Genomic DNA, 15,950 nt, shown 5'->3' on the forward strand with positions numbered 1-15,950 from the left:
AAGGAGCACCCTAGAGTGGAGTGTGGTAGTTGGTAGTTCCTAGGGTAGGCAAGGAAGCTATCAGAATTATTCGAAAGGGATTGGGCAAAAGACTGATTTTTAAGTGATTTTTGAAGTTTACGCAACTTTAAGGTTTTTCTCCATAAAGAAGCATGGAGGTGTCAGCAAATGTATAGCTTCACGTCGGGGGCAAAGGGGTGGCCTAGAGCAGAGTGTGGTGGGTGGTAGTGCCCAAGGGGGCCCAAGAAGCTATCAGAACTATTTGAAAGGAATTTGGCAAAGGGCTGATGTTTAAGTGATTTTTGAAGTTTATGTGTCTTAAAGGTTAGCACGAGAGTGGATTCATGGTTTGTCATTGAAAATCTTATATGCTACCAAAGAATCTACACTCAGAACACTTCAGAAACAACAAAACCCAGTACCCCATGGGTTAGCAACCCATGGGGGTGGTTGGCACCCTCTTTGCACTAGACCACCCTCACTCTGGGCCACCCCAGCACCCCACAAGTGGCTTTAAGGTTTTTCTCCATAGGGAAGAATGGAGGTTTCAGCAGTCCCATAACTGCACTTGGGGGGTGCTGGGGTGGCAGAGACAGGGTGCCAACCACCTCCATGGGTTGCTAACCCATGGGGTACTGGGTTTTGTTGTTTCTGAAGTGTTCTGAGTGTAGATTCTTTGGTAGCATAAAAAAACAGCATTAGAGGCAGCTTAAGTATTTGTTTAAATTCAATGCCACATAATGGATAGAGCTGGTTTTGTTTAAGGGATACAACTTGGAAGCGCAATTAAGATTTTCCCCATTTTCTCACAGAGTTGTATATGCATGGAGGACAGAAAGCTGGGAGCAAAGAGTTGGCAGGATCTGGAGAAAGATAACAGAACAAATGGTTTTCTGGCAAAGAAGAAAAAATGTTTCTTCTGTTCTACTCAGGCTCACATAGCTTGTGTCTGCTACTGGTCTATACACCTGACTAGAGGCAGGTGGGTTTTTCCTTGCTAGCAGTCTCCCTCACCGGATATTTATAGCTGGTTTCCCATTCTCCCTCTACACACACACACCACACACACAGAGACAACACACACACCTTCCCCACCCACCCCCAGCTCTGGAAGACATGAATGTGGAATCTAGAAACTCTGTTCGGTTTGTGGCTTTCCAGGGAAAGCCTAGAGATGTCTGGCAACACCATTACTGAATCCTCTTTGAGCTAATCATGGATCTTAGCAACAGAGCTTGCTGCAGTAGGCCCTTGCCATGCTAGGGAATTCCATTCTTACTCATTGTTTCCTCTTCAGCCCTCAACTGGAAAATATTTACAAGCTGGCCAAAGGTCTGGGAGTTATTAGATAAATTAGCAGAGGCTAAAATTGTTTAGTACTGTTCCCCTGCAGGGATAGAGGGAAGTTCAGCATAGCCAATGTCTTTCACACATACATTGCTTAATTATTGCCATATGGAATCCTCCTTTCTGTATGCTCTGAATTAGTCATATCATTAAAACCCTGCTCTTTACTTTTTGTACCAGCTACAAGCTACCCTGGAGGTAGTAATTAGTGACACAAACTTGAGATTCCTAAATGAGCATACTGTATAAGAATTATGCACTGGCTTTTCTTGTCACCCATGTGTGAAACCTTCACTTATTAATGTAACTGCTGCCACTTGTAATTTCTCACGCCTTACCTAAAACTTGAAGGCATGCTTAGGAAAGTTACTACAATGCTCAGCTTAAAAAAAAACCAAACTGTTTATCTTATGATAGAGTCTCTACAAATACTTGAATTTCCATTTTAAAAAGCTCTATGATTACAAACTCAAGTTTTTGTATCTGGATTGTGGCTATTTACACCTTTTTTTGTAGAATTCTGAATTAGCTTTTTCCATTAGGAATTAGAAAGCCAAGGAGGGGCCACAACTACAGGAGAACCTCACTACTCATGAGTAACAGAACTGTGAGTAAGGACGCATTCAGTCTATGGGGAAAGGGGGTTAGGTTCCAGGATGGAGGGGGGAAAGATTTAAGCCCCCCCCAACAGCCCAGAACTTGCTTTGGCATGCTCCACTGGTCCGTGTGCTCAGGAATGCTTCCCAAAGGATGGATTGCCCCCCTAAATGACAAAAAGTCCGTCCCGTCCCCCCCAGAAGTGAGCCACAGAAAGTGGTCCCAAGTGGTCTCCGGACCGACGCACATTGTAGGTCACACACTTGATTTGGTCTTTTACTCTGATTAGGGTGGTGTTCCGTGGGCAGGGACTCCTGTGATTTCCCCATTGTCATGGACGGACCACCATCTGGTTAAGGTTAGGCTTACAACCACTTTCCATCTCTGCAGGGGTGAGGGGCCTATTAGAATGGTCTGCCCAAAGAGGTTATTGGATCCAATAGGATTCCAAGAAGCCTTGGAGGGATTTAATGTTGGCTCTGCTGGTGATCCTGTTGATGCCCTGGTGCAAAACTGGAACAACATGCTCACCAGGGCAGTAGACACGATTGCTCCTACGCGTCTCCTCCGACCCTCTTCAAAACAGGCCCCTTGGTATACGGAAGATCTACGGGGGCAGAAGCGGCAAGGTAGGCGACTGGAACGCAAGTGGAGAAAGTCTCGAACCGAATCTGACAGATTACGACATGGAGCACATTTAAAGATCTATGCTCAGGCAATACGTGCGGCAAAGAAGTGCCCCCCACCTTGAATCAGAATTTACCCGCTGCAATGTGTTTAAAGAGTTTTTTGCAGATAAAATATCTCGGATTCGGGCCAACTTAAACGGAGACTCCACAATTAATTAGATGTCTGAATTGGAGGTGTCCGACAACTCCTCTTACGTGGTTCGACTGGATTGGTTTCAGTATGTGACTCAGGATGTGGACAAGCTGCTCGGAGCGGTAAGGCCTACCACTTGTTCTCTTGACCCTTGTCCAACATGGCTTGTTCTATCTAGCAGGGAGGCTGTTATAGGAGGCCTGGTAGAAATCATAAATGCTTCTCTGAGGAAGGGCAGGATGCCTCCTTGTCTTAAGGACTGGAGGCAATCATTAGACTTCTTCTTAAGAAGCCTGCATTAGATCCCTCAGAGCTGAGCAACTATAGGCCTGCTTCCAACCTCCCATGGCTGGGCAAGGTAATTGAGAAGGTGGTGGCCTCTCAGCTCCAGGTGGTCTTGGAGGAAACTGATTAGACTCATTTCAAACTGGTTTTCGGCGGGCTATGGGGTGGAGACTGCCTTGGTCGGCCTGATGGATGATCTCCCATTGGGAATTGACAGAGGAAGCGTGACTCTGTTGATCCTTTTGGATCTCTCGGCGGCTTTTGATACTATCGACCATAGTATCCTTCTGGAACGTCTGAGGGTGTTGGGGGTGGGAGGCACTGTTTTACAGTGGCTCCGCTCCTACCTCTTGGACAGATTCCAGATGGTGTCCCTTGGAGATTGTTGCTCTTCAAAATCTGAGCTTAGGAATGGTGTCCCTCAGAGCTCCGTACTTTCTCCAATGCTTTTTAACATCTACATGAAACCGCTGGGAGAGATCATCAGGGGATTTGGAGCTGGGTATTATCAGTAAGCTGATGACACCCAAATCTACTTCTGCATGTCAAATTCTTCAGGAGATGTCATAACTTCCCTAAATGCCTGCCTGGAAGCAGTAATGGGCTGGATGAGGGAGAATAAATTGAAACTGAATCCAGATAAGACGGAGGTACTTATTGTGCGGGGTCAGAACTCTAGAGACGATTTTGATCTGCCTGTTCTAGAAGGGGGTCACACTTCCCCAAAAGGAACAGGTTTGCAGTCTGGGAGTACTTCTGGATCCACACCTCTCCCTGGTTTCTCAGGTTGAGGCGGTGGCCAGGGGTGCTTTTTATCAGCTTCGGCCGATACGCCAGGTGCGCCCGTTTCTTGAGATCAATGACCTCAAAACAGTGGTACATTTGTTGGTAACCTCCAGACTTGACTTCTGCAATGTGCTCTATGTGGGGCTGCCTTTGTACGTAGTCCAGAAGCTTCAGTTGGTACAGAACACAGCGGCCAGATTGGTCTCTGGGTCATCTCGGAGAGACCACATCACTCCTTTGTTGATAGAGTTATACTGGCTGCCAATAGGTTTCCGGGCAAAATACAAAGTGCTTGTCATAACTTATAAAGCCCTAAATGGCTTAGGCCCTGGGTATCTAAGAGAACGTCTTCTTCATTATGATCCCCACTGCCCATTAAAGTTGTCTGGAGAGGTCCGTCTCCAGTTGCTGCCAGCTCGGCTGGTGGCCACACGGGGGACGGGCTTTCTCGGTTGCTGCCCCAAGACTGTGGAATGCGCTCCCTACTGAGATACGATCCTCCTCATCTCCAACAATTTTTAGAAAGCATTTGAAAACCCACCTCTTCACCCAAGCTTTTTCTGTCTTTAAAATTTTAAGGTTGTAATTCGTGGTTGATTTTAAATTGTTAAGTTGTTTTAAGTTTTGGTATATATTTTAACTTGTTTTATACTATTGTTAACCGCCCAGAGACAAAAGTTTGGGGCGGTGTACAGATGCAATAAAATAAAATAAAATGGCTTGCCCCATTTCCCTAGAGACAAAATGGTGGCCAGAAGTGACTTCTACAGTCATGTCCAGCCCTCTAGGAACTGCGGATACATGGGTTTTAACCCATTCGTATCCGCAGATACTAGAAACAGGTGTCAATAAGACACCCCATGGATACATGGAACTGCAAACAGAGGTTCCATGAAGAATGAGGTTCTCCTGTACCTGCAAGGCAATTACAGAGTGACTACTTCTTGAAGTACAACCAGCGCAGGATAGAATAATCTCAGGGGAACTGGCAGGATAAGTATAGCCAAGCCTATGCCTACTATGCTGCTCTCCATGTAGCACTTGATGAGGATACAAGAAAATATGTTGCGACTCCACATCTCCGATCCTGCCCTGTTCTCATGAGCGTACACCTCATCCTTCCTTCCCTAAGTACTTGGCAAATTTGGTATTTTGGGTTCAGAAAAAGCTGATCAAAATTCAAGAACTTCATAAATTTACTGAAGTGTGTAGTTTTTATGTGATATTTCAGAGCAGAAAATTGTGTTATACAAATGGCTACTGGTGGTTAGCACTCTTGTATTACAAGAGGTTGACGGGAGGATGGATGTACAAATAATATCCTATATATGCATGTAGGACATTGGATTGCAAGATGCCATGGCAACTCACGAGTAGACCCCTGACCGGCAGGCAACAGCAAGCCTCCTGGCCTCAGGGGTCTCTGCAGCGATCATGTGTAGAGCCTCGCTGTGCTATTACTATTTGGTTTTGCTTGCAGAACTTGGGTGCCTGCCTTCCTTGAGTTGTGGTTTGTTTTGTTTGCAAGATAGTGTTGTGGCAAGAAATGGACAGGTTTGTGTATTTCTTGGCGATTCCTGTGATGAGCTCCATGTCTGGGCTTGAGACTAACTTGTGCTTCACTCACTGCTCTGGTCTGCAATCTGCATTGTAAGGTGTACTCAAGTCAAAATGTGGCTTAAGTTGCTTGTAGTTGAGCTATGCTTGCTACTAAGGGTGCTGCTGTGGCAGCTGTTGCAATGCTAGGATCGTAATGAGTAATAATTGTGTGCAAGAGAGCAACTTGTGCCAATGATGTTACTGCAGCGCTAGCATTGTGGATGGTAGTAGATTCTGGGTCAGCGACCTTTGGGGGTATTTTTGTACCATGTTTGAAATGTGCGGCAAGAGCCTCCAGCAATACAGTGGCAAAACAGCGGCAAAAGCCTCCAGCAATACCAAACCAGCAAGGTTTACTGCCCTTTGCTCAATATGCTTATTGCTGGCATGGCAACAGTGTAAACAGCACTTGCAGAGTAATGCAAGTAAAATGACTACTCCTTACTCTGAGAGCTTGCAGTCCTAGTTTCAGATAAAAAAGCTGGAAAGGTGTAGTGGAGAACATGCACTTGAATATATCCAGTTTCATTATGGGATGAGGACTAAAGGGTCAAGGTCTCTATAAGGTGACATTAGGACAACAAGTTGCATCTTTTAGTCCCTGCAGCATAGAAATGGACAGGTCCTTTAGCACCTATGCAACCAGTACTTTGAGGCTAAAATGGCGTCTCTTTCAATCAGATACTCTTGAACTGTTGATTTAAGTCAAATAACGTAATACCCAGGAAATGTTTATGGATTTTATTAGGCATGGCCTTGGCTGGCCTTCAGAGGGCTCGGCATACAATAGGCAGAATAGCAGCCAAAGTCAGCTTGAGTTTTGACCCTAAAAAGGCCAAGATGATCTCTGGTTTCATTCCTATGATAATTATTCTATGCAGTGGAACTAAAATATGCCACCCTTGAAACACAGGAATGGGAGAGGCAGGGAACACACAGTTTGAACAAGCCTTTAACAGGTCTATTATGGAGCATGTGTCTACACTGTAAACCTTTTCTCTGGGTAAGACCCTGTTGGGTATCATTCTTGTAACATCCTCCTACTAAGCTACAGGAGGACTCACTACTGTTATGTACGGTACACCACTTTACCTCACAAAACAAATACGATAGAAGAGAGACAGTTTGCACCTGGAAGAGAATCAACATAACCCCCTCTCCAATGCCCTTAGTACCCTTCCAAGCTCCCACTACTGATGTTTCCTATTATTCCCTGCATGGGTACAAGAAATGTGGCCTCTTTGGTTCAGGAAGAGAATAAGAACCATCACCATGCTTGCTGAAATAGCCAGTTAGATGTTAAGAATTACGACTGCCTACAAGTACATAAAACATCACATACCCATCCCCATTAACTGAGACTCAAAGAAAGCTTTTGGAACAAAGTTTCTTCTGCATACTACAGCATTGGCAGGTAGTCCTTTTAGACTTATGATTTCTAAATTCGAGAGGTCTTAGCATGCCCATGAAGTAGAGATGTGCACAAAGCGTTTTGCACAGCGCGTGGGGAGGGCGGGGAGATCCATATTAAAAATCATGCCAAATGGCTGCTTCCTGCTTGGAAACAGGAAGTTCCCTGTTCCCAGCAGTCCACGGGCAGCATCGGCACGTAAATGGCATCTGCACATGCATAAACATCATTTGCATGGTCAGCATGTTGTTGCTGACCATGAACATGACATTTGTTCATGTGTAGATGCCATTTACATCCCAATGCCACCCATAGGCTGCTAGGAACAGGGACCATCCTGTTTCCATGCAGGAAGCAGCCATGCAACATGGCTTTTCTGAACAGACATCACCGTGGTGGAGGGATAAGTAAGACCCTTTTGAAGTGCATTCCTCCTTTTAAAGTGCCCGCTTGCCCCCCACTGAAACAATTCAGCTGGGGCAGCTTAAAATGTTTTGGCACCCAGAATTGGAAGCGCCAAAATACTTCATGCACATCCTTACCATGAAGCTTGGGGAGGAAAAGAGGAGACAACTGGGAGGTAGGGGAGAGACAACAAATAAGGTTCTTTCTGAATCTCTCTATGCATCCCTCAAAGCAATTGTCCAGGCATTGCCTTTATCCTGCAATTTATTCCTAAACTGATTACAGGAGCACAGTTACACACACAGCCCAAAACAGGGCTTGACAAGTCACCAGAGAGTCATAAAGGTGTCTAAAGGTGTCTAGAAATTTAACCATGGCACCTAGACCAGAATATTCAGAGGTAGTGTTATTTAAGGGGTGGGAAGTTAAATATCCCAGACAGCCCTGTTTCTGTTCCAAGTATGTTATTTGTAAAGGGGATAAAGAGAATCCATTTACCATCCCCTTCCACAATGTCCATCACCAAGACAGTTATTTTTTCTCAAGTGTCCCGAGTTTCTGGGCAGGCTCCTAGATCCAAAGAAAGTGTCAAGCCTGGCCTAGAATAAGGCCTAAATGAAGTCAGCTTGAATCTTTGATTCAAGTATGCCTGATGAGTGTGCCTAGCCATCGCCCCCGGCCTTTCTGTACCCAGACCTCTGCTATGTCACTGCCACCACCTTCCTGGGCCAGCAGCATTTACAGTATACAATACATTTTTTCCCAATATCTGCGTCAGACTGGTCCCTCTAGCCCAAGAGTTTAGCTTTAATACTCTTGCCAGAACTGGAATTTCAGGGAAATTATTGTAGACAGTGCTGAACCAAAAACAACAGAAGTACCCTTGATGGGGTTGGGTAGGTAGGGAGGGAGGGAGAGAGAACAGAAACAGAAGCTAGAAAGGATAACCTAGCAAGACCCAAAAGCCAGACTATGTACTTCAAGTATTTGAACTAGAACACTCTTTCCACATTTGAACCATGAACCTGATTGCTGTGCTTAAGCTTTGAAGAGTGACAGAAAAAGTGTGTCACAGAATAAAAGCCAATTGCTCTATAAGCAGGATGCCAGAAGCTTAATGAGACTTAGAAGCTATGCAAGGCCCAAATACCTTTTGCGATTAGGACACATCTTAAAGTTAACGCAGGACTTGTTCACACAATCAGTTATCATGTTATGGGATACATATCCTGTCCACAAGTTGCTTTGAAAAAACCCAGGTTTATTAATATAAGCTTTCCAGTTCCTCTTAAAGGTAAAGTGTGCCATCACGTTGATTTCAACTCCTGATGCCCACAGAGCCCTGTAGTTTTCTTTGGTAGAATACAGGAGGAGTTTACCATTGCCTCCTCCCGCGCAGTATGAGATTATGCCTTTCAGCATCTTCCTATATCACTGCTGCCCGATATATGATCAGCGGTGATTCGAACCGGCAACCTTCTGCTTATCAGTCAAGCATTTCCCCACTGTTTAGCGCAAATCAAAAGTACAGGTTTATTAATATAAGCTTTCCAGTTCCTCCTAGGTAGTCTCATATTCATGTGAAATCCTGAAATGAGGCAGTTTTTCCTCCCTCCTCTGCCTAGCGATATATATACACACACACCACACAGAAATCTGTGTGCATATAGTTCTAGTGTGCTACGCAAACAGAACTGGAAGCAATAACTCATTTTCCATGCAATGACACGCAGCACTCCAGAAGTATTATGGATCTCTTCTTTTCTCAGACACAGGAAAAGGCTTTAACAACTGCAAATGAAGTAGCTCTTAAAAATGTCTCCAGTTTTTGGATAATGGATCAGCTTGAGGCTGCATTTAATATTAACACAGGCACTGCAATGTTATTCTTCACTCTACAGCTGCTTCCATTTTCTTTTTGTTAAAATGCAGCTGCTGTGGAGTTTTCCCCACCTACTGCAGAGCTTGGGTCCAATTTCCCCAATGGGCTTCTTATATTCTGCTGAAAAAGTGAACCAGACTAATAATGTGTGTGAGTGCATCTATGGGAACTACTCTTAGCAGTTTACTGAAGTTATATCTTTTAAGTATACCACAAAATGAAGGTTTCTGAAGTTGCTCAATCTGTCACTAGTTCAAATGTCACAGAAGAAAAAAACCCATCTATTTCAGTGGAAAATTTTATACTGGCACAGGGAATGTTGGGTGCTTATAACACAGCCAGCCATTGCTAAAAGTCTTTGGATTCCTTCATAACCAGGCAGACGTGTTCATACAATCTCTCTCCCACTGCAGGGTCCTGAAGGCTGTCAAAACCGAAGGGGCCTAGCAGGCCATCGGAAGCAGGGGGTCCATCCAGTCGCTGAACATTGCCAAAAGTATTGTGTGTTTTTCTAGTAAGTCCTTGCCTTGCTTGGTGTGATTATCCAGTAATTATCAAGGCCAAAGCAAGTATAACACAGCAGTCAGCTATTCATTCTTGACGTTTCTGTTTCAGCTTTATGCTACTGCAGCACTCTGACATTCTCAGCCAAGAAGCACCTGATATTACCAACAAGTGAGAGGTAGAGGGAGTTCAAATTCAAGCCTCTATCACACCTTTTCAGACTCATGAAACAGTGCAAGATACCAAGTTTTAAGATTATGAAGAGGATAATAAGTCAGTTAAAAATATCTGCATCCTGCTTCTTAAGATACCTCACAAAAATACACCTGCAGACACTACACATGGAGAACCATTAACTGAACTAGTCAGGTGACAGCCTGGTACGTTCAAGGGTCAGACAACTAAAGAACACATGAATTCATTGTGGGAGGGCGTACGCTAGCAAGAAAATGAATGTCAGATGATAGACTTAAAAGCCACCAGGGTATCATATAGCCATGTTCCCCTCACTGCAATTCTCTATACCCCAAACAGTCATCACATGAACATGCCTTATCTGGATCATGATATGCCACAAATAAAGAAGAAGATCAGACTAGCCATGCCGTGTGTGTGTGTGTGTGAATACATTTAGTAAGCCAAATCTGATGAATTGAAGCAGCTCCCTATAGCATATTAAACTGCCTCAAATGACTAAAAAGCACCAGTCTGCCAGACTAAAAAATTTTTCCAATCACAAATCCTAAGCATCAAATCAACCCCTTCTAATAAGCATCCCAACAGAGAATTTCCGCAAGCATATTAGTACCAATACATCCTATTTTTTAAGGTATGGTACACACTGAAAATCCCCACAAGGAATTGAAAGAGCAGCATTATCAAGCTTGAACAGCAGCAACTAGTCAAGCTGCCCGGTGGAATAATAAGATTTTTACTTCCTCACACATTATTAGACTGTTGTGGCTGGCTTCCTTTAGCCAAACACACAGCGCTGCCGCTTACCATACTGGACGAGGCACTAGAACACCAAGTGAGAATGACAGAAAATGGATGCTGCAGACTTCTTCCAGCTCTAGTTTCTGTGATAAAACGTTGATGGGACCAAGCTTCTATGCCCATAATACAGTTCTACACTAGAGAGTTGGCAGCTGTCAACCACAGCTGCTGCATTCCAAGAAAAGAAAACCTCCTGAACTGGCAACAGAGTTTACGTCTACTCACAGCACTCCCTTTCCATGACAATCCAAATAATCTAAAGTTTCTCTGCATGCGTGTCATGCATATAAATGGCAAACAGCAGCTCATGCCAAGTACCACCACCACAGGGGCTGTCACTGGAGCCACTTAATTACCAAGACACAGTTTATAGATAAAACAATTCACCACTGTGACAGACATAACTGCTGGCATGTGCTATCTTGGAAGCAAACCCTAGAATACTACAAGTTGGCAGCTGTTGCAAAAATTTAGTGCTGGCTTTCACTGCTTCAAGATCAGGTCTGCTTTATCCATCTCTGCTTTTTAGTCTGCTACAAAGAATGCCTAGAAGTGACTCTTTGGGAGTTTATTCCCCCTCCAAGAAAAGCTTTCATTAAGCCAGTTCTCCTCTTATGAGCAGAGTTTTTCACCATGCCATGTGACTTTGCAGGCTGAGGACATCACTATACACAACCACACAAATGAATTATTCCACATTCGTTTCTGATAGCTGGCATATACACATCACCTGAAGACACTGGTCTTGTGGTAGCAAGCATGACTTGTCCCCTTAGCTAAGCAGGGTCCACCCTGGTTGCATATGAAAGGGAGTGTGAGCACTGTAAGATATTACCCTTAGGGGATGGAGCCACTCTGGGAAGAGCCGAAGGTTCCAAGTTCCCTCCCTGGCTTCTCCAAGATAGGACAAGATTTTTAGGACAAGATTTTTTTTAATTGAACCAACAAACTACCAAAGTATACAGTACGTTGCTGAGAGAGATTCCTGCCTGCAAGCTTGAAGAAGCCGCTGCCAGTCTGTGAAGACAATACTGAGCTAGATAGACCAATGGTCTGACTCAGCATATGGCAGCTTCCTATGTTGTTGTCCCGCCACCCCCACCATCTTTGGAGAACTGCAGTAAGCCCACATTCTGGCATTAGAATGCAGTAGTCTGGCCCACATGCTGGACTTCAGCCTTCTGGCTCACCACCACATTTTTTGTGTCTTACAGTAATAGGTGCTTTTACAACAGCTGAACACATCACCATTCTCCACAGTCAAGATGTGATTCAATTAGATTCCAAAACTGCAGTATTACGAGGAAGCTCTTTTTTATTCCACGTGGGAAGGGGGTGGCGGAGGCGGAGGCGGGGGACAGATCTGAACTTTGTTTCCAGTTAACGCAAGTTCTCCACCCAGCCCAGTTTTAAGCCAATAGTTCCTACTGGAAACCCCCTTTCCCTTCCAAGCGAAGCATTTCCTAGCATACGGGAAACATCTTCACCTACTGAACTTGTGCTTGTGCCACACCAGTACTTTCCCTGAAGTGCCCCACAGAGCATTTATCCACGATGAATACCAACCAGGAAGCCAAAAATACTGCGTTAAGGGGAACAGCGGGTCGGGGGAAAGAGAGGAAAGGAAGAGAGAGAACAAGCAGAACTTCTGGGGGAGACACAAGTCTTCGCGCTTTACATTACTTATCAAGCTGGTGAGAAACGTGTCCCCTATTTCAGCCTCTCCGCTACACCTTATTTCAACAGGGCCCTCCAGTGCCTACTAAAAAGCAGGTAAATCCAGAATAGCAACTGGACACGCCAGGAAAACACTGTCACGTGCTACACCCCCCCGCCGTATGGGGGGGGGAGAGAGAGCGCGCAGCGCAACCAGCCGCCCCAGTTCAGCAGAACTGACCCAAATGCGACTGCCGCGTAGCGTTGCTGCAGGACAAGGCTCAGCAATATTTTAAGGGGGGGGCGGGTAGAAAAGAGGAAAGAGCAACGTGGAGCGCGGAAAGACACTTACCCCCACCAACTAGGAACGGAGAAGAGATCAGTCCCCGGAGGAAAGCAGCAGCAGCCGCCAGCGAGAGTGGCCAAGCCTCACGGTGAAACTCCTTTAATCTGGCTGGATCCTACCCCCACCCGGGTCTCCTCGCTCTAACCGTAGCCCTCCAACACAAGCAAGGCGCTCCTGGGAGGTGGAGATCGCCACGAGACCGCGTGGAGTCGACGCTTGATTACCTGCAACTGGAGCCCTGCTAGCAACGCCTGGCTAGTCTTGCGTGCCGCGGAAAATACAGTCGATGTGGCTTCGGCTGAGCTTGGCTGCCCAACCCCAGCTGCTGCTTTCTCTCTTGATCAGGAGGAGGCGGCAGCAGCAGCAATGGCCAACCCCCTAGGGCAGCCCGGAGACGCCTTGCAAGCTTAACCCTTGCTTGCCTGAAGGAACCAGGCAGCGCGGCCTATTCTCCAAGCAGATGTCCCGGGGGCAGGGAGAGAGACGTTCCTTTAACCTTACAATCCGTCCTTTGCTTCAAATAGTGCTGACTAGAAGTTGACAAACAAACAACCCAGGAGGTTGCCGACTCTGCCCAGCCTTCCTTTCTTCTTAAATCAGGTTCTTCCAATATTTTACTAGCAGCAGTGTGCTTCGGGCTTTTCACTTCAGGTTTGTAAATGTGTACACAAGTAGGACATTAACTGTCCAATCTTATCCACGCTTCCTTCGAAGCAAGTCTGTGTTCCAACTTGGAACTTCCAAGACTTGTGGCCTTGAAAGCCCGGTCCTATGCAGAGTTTGGCGCGCTTTGGTTCGTCTGCCTAAACTGTAGGTACATAGGAAGCTGCCTACCGAGTCAGACCATTGGTCCATCTAGCACAGGATAGTCGACACAGACTGGCAGCAGCTTCTCCAAGGTTGCAAGCAGGGGTCTCTCTCAGCCCTATCTTGGAGATTCCAGGAAGGGAGATTGGAACATTCTGCATGCAAGCTCTTCCTAGAGCGGCCCTGTCCCCAGAGGGGAACATCTTACAGTACTCACACATGTCTCCCATTCAGATGCAAACTAGGGTGGACCCTGCTTTGCAAAGGGGACAATTCATGCTTGCTACCACAAGACCAGCTCTCCTGGTAGGATCATAATATTACATTTTCAGCTAAAAGCAGAACATCAGGTTGCTGACTCTGACTGAAGGTATTCCTGGAGATCATTTTTCCAAGGATTTTTCCAGTATTTTGCACAATAACAAACCATTAACATCTCCAGGATTGCTTTTAAAAATCACCTCAACACTGATGCTAATTCCTGACCTGGAGACTCTAGGCTGGTCCTAGAAAGCTGGTAACCCTAATCATGTGAATGTGACAGGGCTGTTTAGTTTCTGTCACTCTTCACACATTCTGTAAATGCCGGTGGGAAAGCCTACTTGATGTCTCTGCCTCCCCCTGCGCCACGGTCACCTCCCTACAAACACTCACCTACCTACCTATCTATGAGAGTTCATCTGTATGTGTTAAAATGAACATGCCTATCTTGGGGTACAACCTGCCACCACAGTGCTGCCTACAAGAGTGTTTGAACTCTTATCCCTTTTGCTATATAATCCACTATGTGAACTGTACGGAGAACTTTTTTTTCTTCCGAAAAGCAGTATGCAAACATAAATCATCATCACTTACATGCAAAACAGGATTGGCTATAGAGGCAGCCATTTTCAAACGTTTTATTGGGGTTGGGGGGGGGCATATTGTGGAGGCTCCTTCTCTATCTGCATACATTTTTATCTATTTAATTATTCTAAGACTCCGGGGGGGAGGAGCCGTGGGGCTGTGATGCCACTCCCTCTGCTTGCACACTTCAGTTAACCTAATAGTCGAATATCTGATAGGGATTGGTTTGATGTTACCATCAAACTGGTGACCCAAGCATGTGTGTGCACACATTTCCTCACCCCCACTCAGCATGCTGTGCCATCCCCACATAGTCACATGAGGGGCAGGCTGTCCAAACCATACTTAAAGCAATCATTAGAACATAAGAACAGCCCTGCTGGATCAGGCACAAGGCCCATCCAGTCCAGCATCCTGTTTCACACAGTGGCTCACCAGCTGCCTCTGGGGAGCCCACAGGCAAGAGGTGAGGACATGTCCTGCTGTTGCTCCCCTGCAGCTGATATTGAGACTCATCATGCCTCTGAGGCTGGAGATGGCCCACAGCCACTAGACTAGTAGCCATTGATAGACCTGTCCTCCATGAATCTGTCTAAGCCCCTTTTAAAGCCATCCAAGCTGGTGGCCATCACCACATCCCATGGAAAGGAATTCCATAGATTAATTAGTCACTGTGTGAAAAAATATTTCTTCTTGTTGGTCCTAAATTTCCTTCAGTTTCATGGGGTGTTGCAAGAGAGGGAGACAAATTTCTCTCTGTTTACCCTCTCCACCCCATGCATAATTTTATACACTTTGATCATGTCTCCCCTTAGTCGCCTCTTTTCCAAGGTAAAGAGCCCCAGATGCTATAGCCTAGCATCATAAGGAAGGTGCTCCAGGCCCCTGATCATTTTGGTCACCCTTTTCTCTCTTCTGCACCTTTTCCAGTTCTACAATATCCTTCTTAAGATATGGTGACCAAAGCTCTATGCCATACCCCAGATGTGGCCGCACCATAGATTTGTAAAAGGGCTTCATAATATTAGCATTTTTATTTTCAATCCCCTTCCTACTGCTTCTTAGCATGGAATTAGCTTTTTTCACAGCTGCCACACACTGAGATTACACTTTCAATGAGCAGTCACCAACAGCTCAGATCCCAACAGCATATATGTGAAGTTGGGTTTTTTGGCCCCAATGTGCATTACTTCACACTTGCTTACATTGAACCGCATTTCCCATTTTGTCGCCCTCTCCCCGTTTGGAGAGATCTTTTTGGAGCTCCTCACAATCCGTTGTGGATTTCACTACCCTAAATAGTTTTGTGTCATCTGCAAATCTGGCCACTTCACTGGTCATCTCAACTTCTAGATCATTTATGAACAAATTAAAGAGCACTGGTCCCAGTACTGATTCCTGGGAGACCCCACTTCCTACTCCCTCCATTGTGAAAACTGTCTATTTATTCCTACTCTGTTTCCTGTCATCCAACTAGTTACTGATCCACACATGAACCTGTCCCCTTATTCCATGACTGCTAAGTTTACTCAAGAGCCTTTGGTGGGGAACTTTATCAAAAGCTTTTTGGAAGTCCATGTATACTATGTCTACCAGATCACCTTATTCCACATGCCTGTTAACACTCTCAAAGAACTCCAAAAGGTTGGTGAGGCAAGGCT

General features: G+C 45.5%; 1 protein-coding gene across 3 annotated transcripts in view; it reads right to left on the reverse strand.

Annotated features, from left to right (window-relative positions):
• Positions 1 to 13,393, reverse strand: part of CD82 (CD82 molecule) — a 90,851-nt gene extending 77,458 nt beyond the window's left edge. Inside the window, exon 1 of one of the 3 annotated variants that reach the window (XM_053283697.1) lies at positions 12,861 to 13,393. The gene's annotated coding sequence lies outside the window, so the exon portion shown is untranslated. The other 2 variants (XM_053283698.1, XM_053283699.1) reach the window with 2 other exon arrangements.
• Positions 13,394 to 15,950: the final 2,557 nt, after the last annotated feature.

This window comes from Hemicordylus capensis, chromosome 1 (assembly GCF_027244095.1).
Source record: "Hemicordylus capensis ecotype Gifberg chromosome 1, rHemCap1.1.pri, whole genome shotgun sequence".
In the NCBI taxonomy this organism is placed as follows: domain Eukaryota; kingdom Metazoa; phylum Chordata; class Lepidosauria; order Squamata; family Cordylidae; genus Hemicordylus; species Hemicordylus capensis.